This window comes from Trichosurus vulpecula, chromosome 5 (assembly GCF_011100635.1).
Source record: "Trichosurus vulpecula isolate mTriVul1 chromosome 5, mTriVul1.pri, whole genome shotgun sequence".
In the NCBI taxonomy this organism is placed as follows: domain Eukaryota; kingdom Metazoa; phylum Chordata; class Mammalia; order Diprotodontia; family Phalangeridae; genus Trichosurus; species Trichosurus vulpecula.
The window spans coordinates 76,507,884-76,522,601 of record NC_050577.1 but is presented as its reverse complement, the minus strand read 5'-3'; positions in this window follow the sequence as shown (position 1 = coordinate 76,522,601).

Sequence of the window (14,718 nt, the reverse complement as noted above, 5' to 3'; positions counted from 1 at the left end):
TTCAGCCAGCTTACTGATATGTTTTGGATTTGCCAGTAACTCTTACTGACTACCAGAACTATTAGAAGCATAGGACAGGAATGACTTTGTCCTAGCTAGTACATTGAAAAGAATGATGCCCTTGGAGTCAGAAAGACCCAAGTTCCAATCCTGCATCAAAATACTTGCTATCTGTGTAAAAGGGGAAAAGAATGGGGGGAAGAGAATTAGCCAGAACACCTGGTGGCTCAGTGGACAGAGGGCTGGGCCTGTGGCCTTGGGCATTGATTAGCTGTGTAACCCTGGACAAGTAACTTACCTTTACCTTCTATTTGGTTCAGTTTTCTCGAGTATAATAAGGAGTATAATAATAGCACTTACCTCCCAGGGATATTGTGAGGATGAAATAAGATAACATTTATAAAAACCATAGTAGAACAGAGTAGGAGTTATATAAATGCTTATTCCTGTCTCTGTCTACACTCCAGGCCCAGTCCTCTATCCATCGTGCCAACTTATGGCCTAGATAGGAAGGAAATATATATATACACATATATATAAATATGTGTATATATATATAAATGCTATATGAATAATAAATTTATTTGAAATATTTCAGCCCAAATATTTGTTGAGGAAGGAAACTAAAATCATCTTCATGTGTTAATATACTGGTTTCCAAGGCATTTTATGGAAGACAAAAACAAACAAGTATCATCATAAGCTAGTTTGGGGAAAAGATAATCAACGAACATTTACTAAGTGCCCACTACATGCCAGATACTGTGCCGTAAGAAATGGGAGGAGGAGTTTTGTTTCCACAGAACTAAAGGTGTGCTTCCCCGACCTCCCCAACCCCAGCTTTAGCAGAGACCAGGCCTCAAGGTCGGTCAGGTGAGAGGTCAGAGGCTTGTACGCATGTGCATGCTTTTTGAGAAGGCCGTCTGGGGAATTAGAGAGGCCAAACACACTTGAACCTGTTCAAGCTTATCTAGGGTCTGGTCTTGGTCAAGAATCCAGGCCTACTGATTTGCATAATTTGCATATGTTAAAGAGGGAAAGTAGGGGAAGTAAAAGAATATAGTTTAATCCTAAACTAAGACAAGAAAAATCTAATTAACTTCACTTTTGCTTCTGTATCCTTATTATCCTACCTGTATAAACTGTATAACCTAGGAAAACTATGTAAAAAATAAAGATTGTAAACTAACCATAACTCTAGCAGGAGTGGAGGGAATGGTTACCCCTGCCCCTCTGTATCAGGGTGAGTGTTCCCATGAGCACTACACCCACTCTCTTGAGGAGCGTAATAAAATGCCTGCCTCTGCCCACTCTGGTCTTGAGTTCTTTGGGTGAGAATGGGCAAATCACATGGATCTTCCTAAGGTCAAGTGAAAGGAAGCAATAGGCAGTGGAAGCTCGCAGAGCCTATTCCCAGATCTTGCCTTGGGGTGTCCTGTGATCCCCACTGCGGTGTTAAGAGGGCTACCACTCCGGATTCCCTTGGGGAACCCTGTGGTCTGCACAGCCTTCTTAAGGGGACATCACTTGGGACTTCCGGCCCTGTCTCAGGAGCCTTGTGATCTTACCGCTGTCGTAAGGGGCCATCACTTGGGTCCTCCTTAGGGTCTGACCCCTAGGAGGCCCTTTGACCCCCACAGATTAAGGGGGGGGGCTACCACTTGGTCTTCCTCTGGGAGTCCTGTGGTCTGAACAGCCTTCCCTAGGGATTATCACAGGGTTCTTCCTCAGGACTTTGGCCCTGCCTAGGAAGTCCAATGATCCCCAAAGCCGCATGTTCACACAATTTGGGGAAGTCCAGTGATCCCCAAAACCACGTTTCTCACATGTGCTAAGGGATGGAAATACAGAAAGAGATGAAAGACACCCTCCCCTCAAGGAGTTTATAATCTAATTAGTTGGGTTTTAGAGGTTTGGTTTAGAATTTGGTTATTGGACTACTTATCTCTCTCAACAGCAAAGAGTGAATGAATCCAATGGACTCTGAGTAGGTTGTGAGGATGTTTGTAAGGATTAATTTTTTGTCCTTGTCTTACTCATCATTTTTAATTGTAAATATGTATATGCATATATACAGGAACCTGGAATGCTTTAAGTTTTTTCACTTTATACTCTCCTCCACACTGGAACAAAGTTATTTTCTCCTTCTGCTTCATTAGCACTAATAGTGTCTTAGAAAGTGGTGAGTTAAAGGTAAACAAACAAACAAAAAAGAACTGCTAAAGGCAAGCTTATAAAATATTTGCTTCTCACTTACTTGGCTTCACTTATTTACACAGTGAAGAGTCACTCATGCATGACGTCAGGGCAATTGCCTTTCTTGTTGCAAATGAAAAGGAATGTCTGCCCTAATTCTCTGATTGTATAAACTAAGGGATACTCTTGGTCACTAATGTCAAGCTTCCTTGACTTCCTTACATGGAGACAAAAGGCAAACAGTCAAATGAAATTTAAAAGTACAACATTTCACAATTTAGATTTCTTTCTCCAAACCTTTTATTATTAATCCAATAAGAGTTACCACAAAAATAGAAGTCTTTTAGAACAGTGCAGTCATTCAGGGTCTGCATGATTGATTTTTATATCACCATTAAAATGCAGTGTGTATTCTTAACATTTGGATTCCTTGGGAAGCTCCCCCAAATCTTTAGGCATCATGGGAAAAGTTATCAGATTTGGACAATGAGAATCATACATTCTAGACACTCTGAAATAAAATGGGACCACAGGTCACATTCCTAGAAAATTAAATAGCCTCTTCCCCTTGCTTAACCTAACTGGATATCACTTATTTTCACTTTCCCCTAGATAAAGAGAGATGGCTGAAATTGCAAATCACTTAAAGTTTAATAAACTTTCTTTGAAAAGAATGTAGTTGGAGTTTGAGAGTTTTGAGCAGGTCAGCACATCTATCATCAAAGCTAAGTTTTTGCCTCACTGGATTCAGGTCTGAATGACTATGGTTTATGGGACAGGAATATTGTATAGTCCTGGAGGAGGGGTGGAGCCAGAGCTGGTTAGAGGAAGATAGTGAAAACCTGAATGTTTTAAGATAGAAAAGTAGGAACTAAATGATGAGGGTTTGGGGTGAGAGGTGCTCGACACCCCAAAGTACCGACACGCCGGGTCCTGCCAAAAGAATTCGACTCAAGCCTTCTCAGCCAAGGGAAGGGATAAAGTTTATTAAGAGTTAGCCAAATAAGCCTGCCCCGAGAGATCCCACCCCTTGCGACGCCTGTAAGGAAAAAGGGCCAGACCCATCTGAGCTAGATTGGTTCTGACCGCCTTCATAGAGGCAAGATGGAGATTATATAGACAAAGGTTGTGGGAGGGATTGAGGGGTGGTCTGGGGTGACCAGAAGAGGGGTCTAGGGAGGGACTTAAGGATGAGGTCAGACTCCAGGGTGGGGGAAATAGCTGAAGGCTATATGGAAATGACAACCCATCAAGGGCTGGGGTAGCAGAGCTAGGGTATAGATATTTTGATCAGGATTAAGGATGGGAAACAGGATTAAGGGTGGGAAACAGCTGGACAATAGAGGACTGGGCAAGGTAGGCATTTGGGCTTAATGGTTATAGCCTCAGGCCAAGGCCAGGTAGAGTGGGAAGATTCAAGGAGAGTTCAAGGATTCAAGGGGTTCCCAGAGACTGTGCCCTCATCATAAGGACTATACCATACTGAATTCCAAGGACAGGTAGTGGTAGGGTGAGTTGGGGCGGGGGGGAGGCTTTCAGAATTCTTAGAGATGTTCTATGTAGACCCAGACAGAAATTTAAAGATATCAAATGTGCTCTTGAAAGTTTTCTCCTGTCCTTTAAATGTACCAGCACAGCTGTCCTGTAGTCCAACATCCCAGGTCAAGAAAGGAAGTGAACTGATGAACTTTTTTCTTTTCACATTTAAGTGTTAGAGACTTTTAGTGTTGTACCTCCCAGGTGTATTTCCATTTAAAAAAGGCTTTTGGGGAGGAGAAACTTTCCCCAAGATAAGAGTTAGTAGGAATGCACCTAATGGCCCTCAGCCCAGGATCAGCATAAAGAAATGAATAATTAATGGTAAAGTTTCTAGAATTGCTAATTACTAGCTGTATTATGAAGAGCAAATCACTTACCCCTCTGGGCCTCATTTTCTTCATCTGTAAAATGAAGGAATTGTGCCCAATGGCCTCTAAATTTTCTTTCAGCTCTAAGTCTAAGCTCTTATGACTACTAGGAAACAGATTTCCATGAGGGGGGTAGATTGATTATAATAAGGAATTCTGGATCTTTTATCAATATCTTACATGAATAAATAGATATCCTGACTCTTAAAAGACCTCCTTGTTTTTGAGCACATCAGCAGCATCCTTAAGGGCTAACAGTTTAAAAGGAAAAAAAAAGAGTCTAATATGTCTAGCAGTAACGCTGAAACTTTTCACAGTGGAAGCACAAGATACCCTATGACCAGCAAAATGGAGAACAAAAAAATTTCTCTAGTCCTCATGACTAATCAGACCTCTCTAAAATAAGAATTATGTATAAGATTTTACTAATTTCAGCTACATGTAATGAGGGTTTGGGGTGAGAGGTGCTCGACACCCCAAAGTACCGACACACCGGGTCCTGCCGAAAGAATTCGACTCAAGCTTTCTCAGCCAAGGGAAAAGATAAAGTTTATTAAGAGTTAGCCAAATAGGCCTGCCCCAAGACGTCCCACCCCTTGCGACGCCTGTAAGGAAAGCCGGCCAGACCAATCTGAGCTAGATTGGATCTGACCACCTACATGGAGGCAAGATGGAGATTATACACACAAATGTTGTGGGAGGGATTGAGGGGTGGTCTGGGGTGACCAGAAGAGGGGTCTAGGGAGGGACTTAAGGATGAGGTCAGACTCCAGGGTGGGGGAAATAGCTGAAGGCTATATGGAAATGACAGACCATAAAGGACTAGGGTAACAGAGCTAGGGTATAGATATTTTGATCAGGATTAAGGATGGGAAACAGGATTAAGGGTGGGAAACAGCTGGACAATAGAGGACTGGGCAAGGTAGGCATTTGGGCTTAATGGTTATAGCCTCAGGCTAAGGCTAGATCAAGTGGGAAGATTCAAGGAGAGTTCAAGGGGTTCCCAGAGACTGTGCCCTCATCACATGCACAAGTTTAAAGGCCAGGCAAATTGCTAATCCTTAATCCCTCACAGTTTACTCAGTGTCCTCCCCCAGACCAGCTCTCAAGCTTCAGGTTTGGCTGCACGAGAAACTCACAGGCTTATACTTGAAATCTACACAGCAATTGCCATCCTGAGGCTATAACCTCAGCCAGCTCACATCCCTACCCCTTTTCCCACCCCACAATTTTCTGTCAGGAAGCAGAGATATAGGAAAGTAGAAATCTTGCTGTGCCACTGGGGTGAGCATAGGAGCATGTCCTGTATGCTCAGCTCAGTCAGAGATTTAAGGAAAAGAGAGAGATGAGCAGATTGCCAGAATATGGAAGGATCCACCAAATCTGAAGATCTGGAGGACTAGCACCAAAATGAGGCTAATTCTCCCCCACCCCCACTTCCCCACAGATGTCACTTGGATCAGAGAAAAAAGGCTGGTAAAAAATGAAGGTATCTTTGAGGTCTAGCTCTCACAGTATCTACCATCAAGGGGGAAGTATTTATAAAGTGAACAATATTAGAATATGGGGGGAAAGACTAAATTACGAGAGAGAGAGAGAGAGAGAGAGAGAAGAAAGCATCAATAAACAGTTAAAAAATCTTGAGTATGAACACAAACAGGGAATATGTTAAAAAGAGAAAGATCTCCTCAGATGGCTATTTCTTCCCACCCCCATTAAAAGTAAAAAAGAAAACAAACAGAAAGACAGACTCCAGGACATCTAAACAAATACAAATATCTCTGAATGAATATTACAAGACAAAGGAAAAAAAATCAATATTTGATGAGGCAGGAGGACTTATAGATTCATAAGAAAGCATGGAATCAGAGCAGAATGTTTAAAAATGGTTTAAGAGAGAAATATGAATTGTGAAAGAAGAATTTATGATGTGGACAGCTGAATTAATAGGCAAAATAGAAAAGAAAAAAAAAACTTGAATCCATCATGTCAAATTTCACAGAAGAAACAGGAGAGAGATGAATGGAACTGCAATTACACAAATGTGAAGGCTAGTTTGGAAGAAGAGTAGTACAACTCAATAATGCTAAAAGGAAATATATAAAATGATACATTGATCTTGAAGACAGGACACTCAAAGACAACTTAAAGGTTGTAAGACTCCCAGAAAAATGTGTCAAATAAAAAAAAAAAAAACACTGAACAACATAATTCAAAAAACAGTATAAGAAAATTGCCCAGACCTTCTCAACACAGAAAACAAATGCTAATTTAAATAATTTATAGATTGACTCTAGAGATAGAAAAAAACAAAACAACAAAAAAGTAGTAGTTAAACCTAGCAATTCTAATACGAAGCAACAAATTCTACAAGTAACCAGAAGAAAGACCTTCAAATAAAATAAATTCAAAGAACACAAGACTATTCTACACCCACTAGAAATCACAGAAAGAAATGGAACGATGTATTTTGGTAAAAGAGCTCAAGATGCAGGCCAAGGTGACCTATAGTGCAAACCTGTACTTAATCAACAAGGAAAAAAGATTAATGACTAATAAAGGAAAGGAATTTGAAGCATTTCTCCCAGCCCTAAAGAAATAAATTAACTGGGGGAAGGGGAGAGGAAAAAAAAGTAGAAATAAAAAGGTATCTATATGATTAAGTACTATAATAACAATAACATAACAACAGGGGATTAGTTAAAAGGCTTTATTTTAAAATTGTCTAAGGAGACAATGATGAAAAATAAACTGAAATAGAAAGCAGTGATGGAAGAAGAGCCTGGCCCTAAGACATCATAGACTAAACCTCATGATACCCTACCTACAGAATTCTGTCTTGAATAAACAGAAAGAGAAGGGAATTAGTGAAGAGAAAAGGGAAAGAAATCCTTTTAAGAAAAAGGCACAAAAAATGAAAAGAATAAAATAAAACCTAACAAACACGTTGGAGGAATGAATTGACTTCTTTTCCTGGTTTCCAGAGGACCAAACTTGGGGCAGTAGGTGGAACCCTCAATGAGACAAGTGTACCAATGACATAAAGGAAAAACTTTCTAACAGCTGGATTTATCTTCTTGGGAGGTGGTTTCCATTCAATAAAATCTTTAAGCAGAATATAGGGCAACTTGTAGGCTCTCTCACAGTGGAATTTTTTAAAAATAATTTTTGCATTTTGTTACACTAAAATTGGCAAACACAAGTACTTCCACTGAAAAGGAATAGAAAAGCAGGATTGAATGTAGTCACACATCTCCATTACATAATAAAATTGCTTTCACATACCATAATTTGTTCAGCCATTACTCAATGTTAGTCATTTAGTTAGCTTCTAATTTTTGCTACAATAAAAAGTGTTACTATAAATATGTTTGTATATTTGAGTCCTTCCACTCCTCACTTCCTGCCCCCTTTTTTAAAAAATCTTTTTGGAGTACATAAGTAGAAGTAGCATTACTATTTCAATTGGTATGAGTTGTTTAGTGACTTCTGGAGAATGGTTTGAAATTGCCTTCTAGAACAGCTAGACTTGTTCACCCTCTGCCCCCCAACAAGATATTAGGATATTTGTCATCCACAGACCCTCCCCTGCTAAATTTGCTAATATATGTGTGTATGTACATATGCGTATATAACATATATATATACATATATACACATATATACACATACACACACACACACACACACACACACACACATATATATATGTAAAATTGTTGTCTTTTTGTTTTCACAATAGTCATTTCTACCATTTTCCCCCATCAGACTGAACTCTTCCTTGTGGCAAAGCAAAATAAATAAGTGAATAAAATCTGATATAGTAATTACATCTATTTACAAACCACAAAGTTGATAATATTCTGTCCTAGTCACCTCCTCTGTGTATGCGTTGATGAGGGACATTTTAACTTTCCTCCACTAATTTCACCATAAGGGATCTATTTAGCCCTTGGGGGCTTTCTTCAAATTCTCCTGTTATCAGGAGGATATTGGCTATCCGTTGGTTTCCACTGTTCTTGTTGTATGACCAACTCATCTGCTTTTCCCTTATATATTTGATAGCATTTTAAAAATAGTTCACAGTTGGAGAGTACTTTCTATTTTTACCCCATTTTCCAGGCCCCCTCAATGCTAGTTAGTGCCTTCCCTGTGAGATTACCTTCAATCTAGCATATATATATATATATATATATATATATATATATATATATATATATATATATATATATATATATATTGTTCCCGTTGTTCGCATACTGTGTTGCCCCTTATGCGAACTCCTTAATGTCAGGGAAAGGTTTTGCTTTTCTTTGCACTCATACCAGTTGGCATAGCTAGCTCTGCACAAAGTAAACACTTAGAAAATGCTTGTATACTTGATTTGTTGACTACAAAGCACCGTATGAAGTCAGCGTACTGTGAAGAAATAATTAGTAGAAGAGAAGAAAGGAGAGCAGTAAGGAATTGAATTGTTTGGATGGGCTTAGAAATATGTTTTCTGATGGACCAAATTTGGTCAAAATAACCTTAATAGGAATCTGTCTCCTATTCCCTAAATTCCCTAAATTCAGTCTCCATTCCCTAATGACAGTGTGATTTTTTTCATCTTTGTGTTACCAATGCGTTGCACATCACGTATCTTTATTATGTTTGTTCAATTGATTTATTTCTATTTTAAAGAGGGTGAAATTGAGGTTCAGAATGATTCCTAATGATGTCCCCAGGTTTATTTGATTTTGTAAATATTAGAGGCTGTCCTTGAAGTAGGATTTTATGAATCTAAGACAAGTGGACTTTACACTACACTATCCTGATGTTAGGTCACCTAGGTGCTCAGTGCACACACAGAGTGCCAGGCCTGGAGTCAGGAAGAGTCCTCTTCTTGAGTTCAAATCTGGCCTCAGACACTTAATAACTACGTGATGCTAGGTGAGTTATTTTATCTTGATTGCCTCAGTTTCCTCATCTCTCAGATGAACTGGAGAAGAAAATTGCAAACTACTCTAGTGTCTTTGCCAAGGAAACCCAAATGGGGTCACAAAGAGTAGGTCACAAGTGAACAAAAACAGCACCAGCAACCACAACAATAACAACATCCTGATATTTGGTGAAAAGGGTAGCAATCAAAGGCCTGGTCAATAGTCTTGCTCATTAGTGTCAAACTGAATAGAAACAGGAGCCAGTAAATTGTAGATATAGATATCTGTGGGCTGCATATTGACTTAGTTTTTAAATTTAATATTATTTATCTTTCATTATATTTTTATTTATTTCATTAAATATTTCCTACTTACATTTGTTTTGTTTTTGTTTTTTTGGAGAGGGTGTATAGTAATTAAGGTGGGACTGTTTGCTGTTGACCTTTAATGATTCTGGCCTTTGTTTGAATGGGGCAGATAAAGTGGGATGTTTTTGTATTTCTCAGCACTGAGACAATTGGGAGCCATTGACTTTTATCTGATGTGATATTGGGGGTGGGGAACTTCTCCACACCCACCCTGGGTGAGCTCAGGGCCCTCCAGCCCTGAACAGGATGTATAAGCACAAAAGTTAGTGTTCTCACTCGGAGCTCTGAGCCACAGCAGGAGTGGTGTGTGACTCTGGGCCAGCCATTCTAATGAGCTCCCCGGCTGTACACCCAGATGTTGATAACTACGAATTGTATTTGGTCTGTAATTCAGGGTCCTGGCTTTTTCCCCTGAACTAGGTGGATGTTATTTGTATGCTGGATTAAAGTAAGATTGTTAACCCCTTAACGTTGCTTTCCTTAAGTAAAGCAGATCAAAAGGACATATGTTGGCAGCTTTCTGGGTGCTGGATGTTAGTGGATCTTACACCCCTACAGAAGCTGCTAGCTGGATTGTTGAAACAGAGGGGAAGGCAGGGCAATTGGGGTTAAGTGACTTGCCCAAGATCACACAGCTAGTAAATGTGTCAAGTGTCTGAGGACTGATGTGAACTCAGGTTCTCCCAATTCCAGGGCCTGTGCTCTACTCACTGTACCACCTAGCTGCCCCTCCCAATTACATTTCATTCTCGTTTCCACTGTGCCCATGAGTGTTGTGGGTGGCCCACGGGCTGTGTTGTTTGACACCTCTGATATAGACCAAGACTATGGAATCCAAGTGGAGATGATTAGGGTACAGTATCTGGGAACCCCCTTGAACTCTCCTCAAATCTGCCTGCTTGATCTGGCCTTCCCTTGAGTCCATAAACTTTTCATTATCTAGGTCCAAATCTCTACCTAGTCTAGCCCTCTATTGTCCAGCTGCTTCCCACCCTTAATCCTATCAAAATCCCATTCCCTTGTTTCCTGGAGTCTTGACCTCTAGTCACCCCAGTCCCATCACGATTCTCCTTAGACTCCTCCTCAAGACCCTCCCTCTGATGAGGGTACAGACTCTGGGAACCCCCTTGAACTCTCCTTGAATCTTCCCACTGGATGTGGCCTTTGCCTAAGGCCATAAGCCTTTCATTATCTAGGCCCAAATCTCTACCTAACCAAGCCATCTATAATCCAGCTGCTTCCCACCCTTGATCCAGATCAAAATATCCATATCCTAGCTCTGTTACCCTAGCCTTCTGTTGTCTTTCATCTCCAGGTAGCCTTCAGCTATTTCCCACCCTGGAGTCTGACCTCACCCCAGTCACCCCAGTCCACTCTAAACTCCTCCTCTAGTCATCTCAGACTACTCAAGACCACCCCTCAATCCCTCCCACAATCTTTCTGTATATAAGTCTCATCTTGCCTCTATGTGAAAACAAGCATCACAAATGGTAAGATTTCTTAAGACAACCCAATATGGCCAATCTTTAATAAACTTTGTCTTTTTCCTTGGCTGAGAAGGCTTGAGTCGAATTCATTTGGCAGGACCCAGCATGTCAGTGTTTGGAGTCTCAAGCGCCCCTAAAAAACCTATGGTTCCCATTCTCATCATTTTTCTTTAACCGCATCAGAGAGGTTGAGGTCCGACCAAGGTCAGAGGTTAAGTGTCCAGAGAAACCAGAAGAAGGCTATCCTTTAACCTAGCAGCTTCACAGTTTCTGGGTAGCACCATGTGAGGAGGAATATCAGGTAATTCATTGGAAACTTAGCAGCCTCAGTTGGCAATTGCTATTGGAGTAGTTTTTACTTCACTATCCTAGTATTAGGTCCAGAAGTGAGTGTGACAATCACTTAGCTCTCACTTCCTCCATCCTTCTGGGGACATTACTGACAATTTTTTTTTTCCTATGGTGGAATGGAGGTGGGAAGGAAGCTGCAGTAAGGTGCTTGCCTAGGGCCTTTAAAAACATTTTCATTTCTGTCTGTGGCCCAGAGAGCAGAAGAAAAGACCTTTATGGTAGCTAAAGACAATTGTCATTCAATTAATTTTGCTAGGAGGTTGCTGAATTTTAAGGAGCCTTCTAGGCTTTTGAGTTTGTGCTTCTGTTTTCAGTAAAGATTCCCAGTGATATACAACATGATATCACCTTTTTTTTTTGTAGTCAGCAAGGATTCACTAGATAGAGTGCTGCACCTCAAGTCAGGAAGATCTAAGTTTAAATCTGACCTCAGAAACTTACTAGCAGCATGACCCTGGACAAGTCATTGTGCTCCTACTTGCTTCAGTTTCCTCTTCTGTAATAGGAATAAAAATAGACTCTACTTCTCTGTGTTATTGTAAGGATCAAATAAGACTGTTAGCACATTGCCTGGCAAGTAGTAAGTGCTATATAAAAATTCATTATTATTAGTTGAAGGGGAACAGATATTTTCAGTGATATCTTCAAATACCGATTCTGAGCACACATTTCTTTGCACTTGATCCTTCACCTCTATTGTACTTATATAGGGCCATGACGCCAGTGCCTGGAGCTGTAATAAATTCAGATTGTTTCCTTTCCTTTCCTTTTCTTTTTGCATTTAGATTTACTTTTCCAGGGATGAGAATGAAAAAAAAAATGACTGGGGAAAAGAAGGGCCCAGGTGGATTGCCAGCAAATGAATACTATAGTGAGCAGAATGCTGGAGTTTATAACTTCTTTTGTTGCTGTTGCTGTTGTTACTTGTTTCTTGTTTTTACCCTTTAATTTTTTTTTTGCCTTCAGGGTGGGGGAAATCTGTCATAAGTCTAATTAGAGACTCTACATCTATTGTAAGAATGTTTATTGAGGCTGGTAGTGATGGGGGATGGGATTCGTACCCCTTTGGGACCTGGACCCCAAAGCCCCTGAACCCCAGATCTCTGGTGTTCACCTGAGGCACCTGGTCCATCCCAGTCACGAATCCTATTAACTGCCCTTTCATTGTGGCCTTCATTGTCTGCACCTGGCACAGCCCAGGCTACTTGCCACTCCTAGATACCATTCAGATCTTCTGAGTCTTTCTGTATGAAAGTGCCAATTATATCCTCATCAAATGTGCAAATTCCTTAAGAATCAGGCTGCTTGTATTGGTGTCACAAATAGTGCAGACTCATTAGGAATCTCGCCGCCAACCCCCCCCCCCCAGACCCCACTGGTATCATAATAAACTTTCTACTTGGCTTGAAAGAAGGCTTGAGTGATCAAATTCTTTTGAGGTAGATCTGTGCCCTGTACTCTTAAATTTCAGGGGTTTCCAGCACCCCTGGACAGCAACAGCAGGATTTTCAACCTATTATCCTCTATCATGAGGGGGGGAACCTGGGACCTCAAGGCCACATGTGGTCCTCTAGGTCCTCAAGTGAGGCCCTTTGACTGAATCCACACTTGAGGACCTAGAGGGCCACATATAGCCTTGAAGCCGCAGGTTCCCCATGGTGGGTCTAGCACATTTTTTAAAGTCTTTTGTTCCCCCTTCTTCTTCCCCGCTTCCCACTTTGTGGTGACTTAATGTGCACTTAAGTGGGGAGGGAAGATCATAGGTGGACTGCAAACATCTCCATAGCTCTGGTCTCTTGAGGCTGCATCCTAGAAGCTGCTTTTTAAAATTTTTTTTCTTTTGATTTAAGAAATACAGAGGAACAACAGGCATGCTTTGCTGTGCTGTTGGGATATCCTCTGGGACATCGGGCTATAACAGAAAGATGTTTGAAAGCAAATTAGAAAATGAATTTCACATGCATAATAGTTCAATGTGGGTTAATGATGAAATGCCAATCTCTGTCTTATGTAGATCTTCATGGACTTGACAAAATGAATTCATGAAAATAAATTAAACCTTTTAGCTCAAGAGTTCTTAACCTGGGGTAGTTGAATTTCATTTGATACATACACACACATACATATATGTGTATGCATATGAATATATATATACATATATATTTGATAAATGCATTTCAACAAAATTGGTTTTCTTCATAATCATGTATATATATATATATATATATATATATATATATATTTAAAATTTAATGATTTTTATTTAATATTTTTTAGTTTTCAGCATTGATTTCCACAAGAGTTTGAGTTACAAATTTTCTCCCCATTTCTACCCTCCCCCCACTCCAAGATGGCATATGTTCTGATTGCTCCATTCCCCAATCAGCCCTCCCTTCTATCACTCCACTCACCCTCCCTCTGTCCCTTTTCCTCTTACTTTCTTATAGAGCAAGACAGAGATACCCCATTGCCTGTATATCTCATTTTCCAGTGGCATGCAAAACCAACTTTCTTTCGAGCATCTGCTTTTAAAACTTTGAGTTCCAAATTCTCTCCCCTCTTCCCACCCCACCCACTCTCCCTAAGAAGGCAAGGAATGTCAACATTGGCCACACACATATCATTATGCAAAATAGTCTCATAAATAGTCATGTTGTGAAAGACTAACTATATTTCCCTCCATCCTGTGCTGTCCTCCTTTATTCAATTTTCTCCCTTGACCCTGTCCCTTTTCAGAAGTGTTAGCTTTTGATTGTTTCTTCCCCCATTTGCCCTCCCTTCTATCAGCCACCCTTTTGTTAAACCCTTCCCTCTACTTCTATGTGGGGTAAGATGCCCAATTGAGTGTGTATGTTATTCTGTCCTCAAGTCAAATTCAATGAGAGCAAGATTCACTCATTCCCCCTCACCTGCCCCCTCTTCCCTTCCAATGAACTGCTTTTTCTTGCCAATTTTATGTGAAATAATTTACCCCATTCTATCTCTCCCTTTCTGCCTCTCTCAATATATTCCTCTCTTATCCCTTAATTTTATTTTTTTTTAGATATCATTCTTTCATATTCAACTCATCATGTACCCTCTGTCTATGTATATATATTCCCTTCAACTACCCTAATACTGAGAAAGGTCTCATTAATTATGCATATCATCTTTCCATGTAGGAATGTAAGCAAAACAGTTCAACTTTAATAAGTCCCTTATGATTTCTCTTTCTTGTTTACCTTTTCATGCTTCTCTTGATTCTTGTGTTTGAAAGTCAGATTTTCTGTTCAGCTCTGGTCTTTTCACTGAGAAAGCATGAAAAGTCCTCTATTTTATTGAAAATCCATATTTTGCCTTGGAGCATGATACTCAGTTTTGCTGGGTAGGATGATTCTTGGTTTCAATCCCAACTCCTTTGACTTCAGGAATATCATATCCCAAGACCTTCGGTCCCTTAATGTAGAAGCTGCTAGAGCCTGTGTTATCCTGATTATTTCTCCACAAT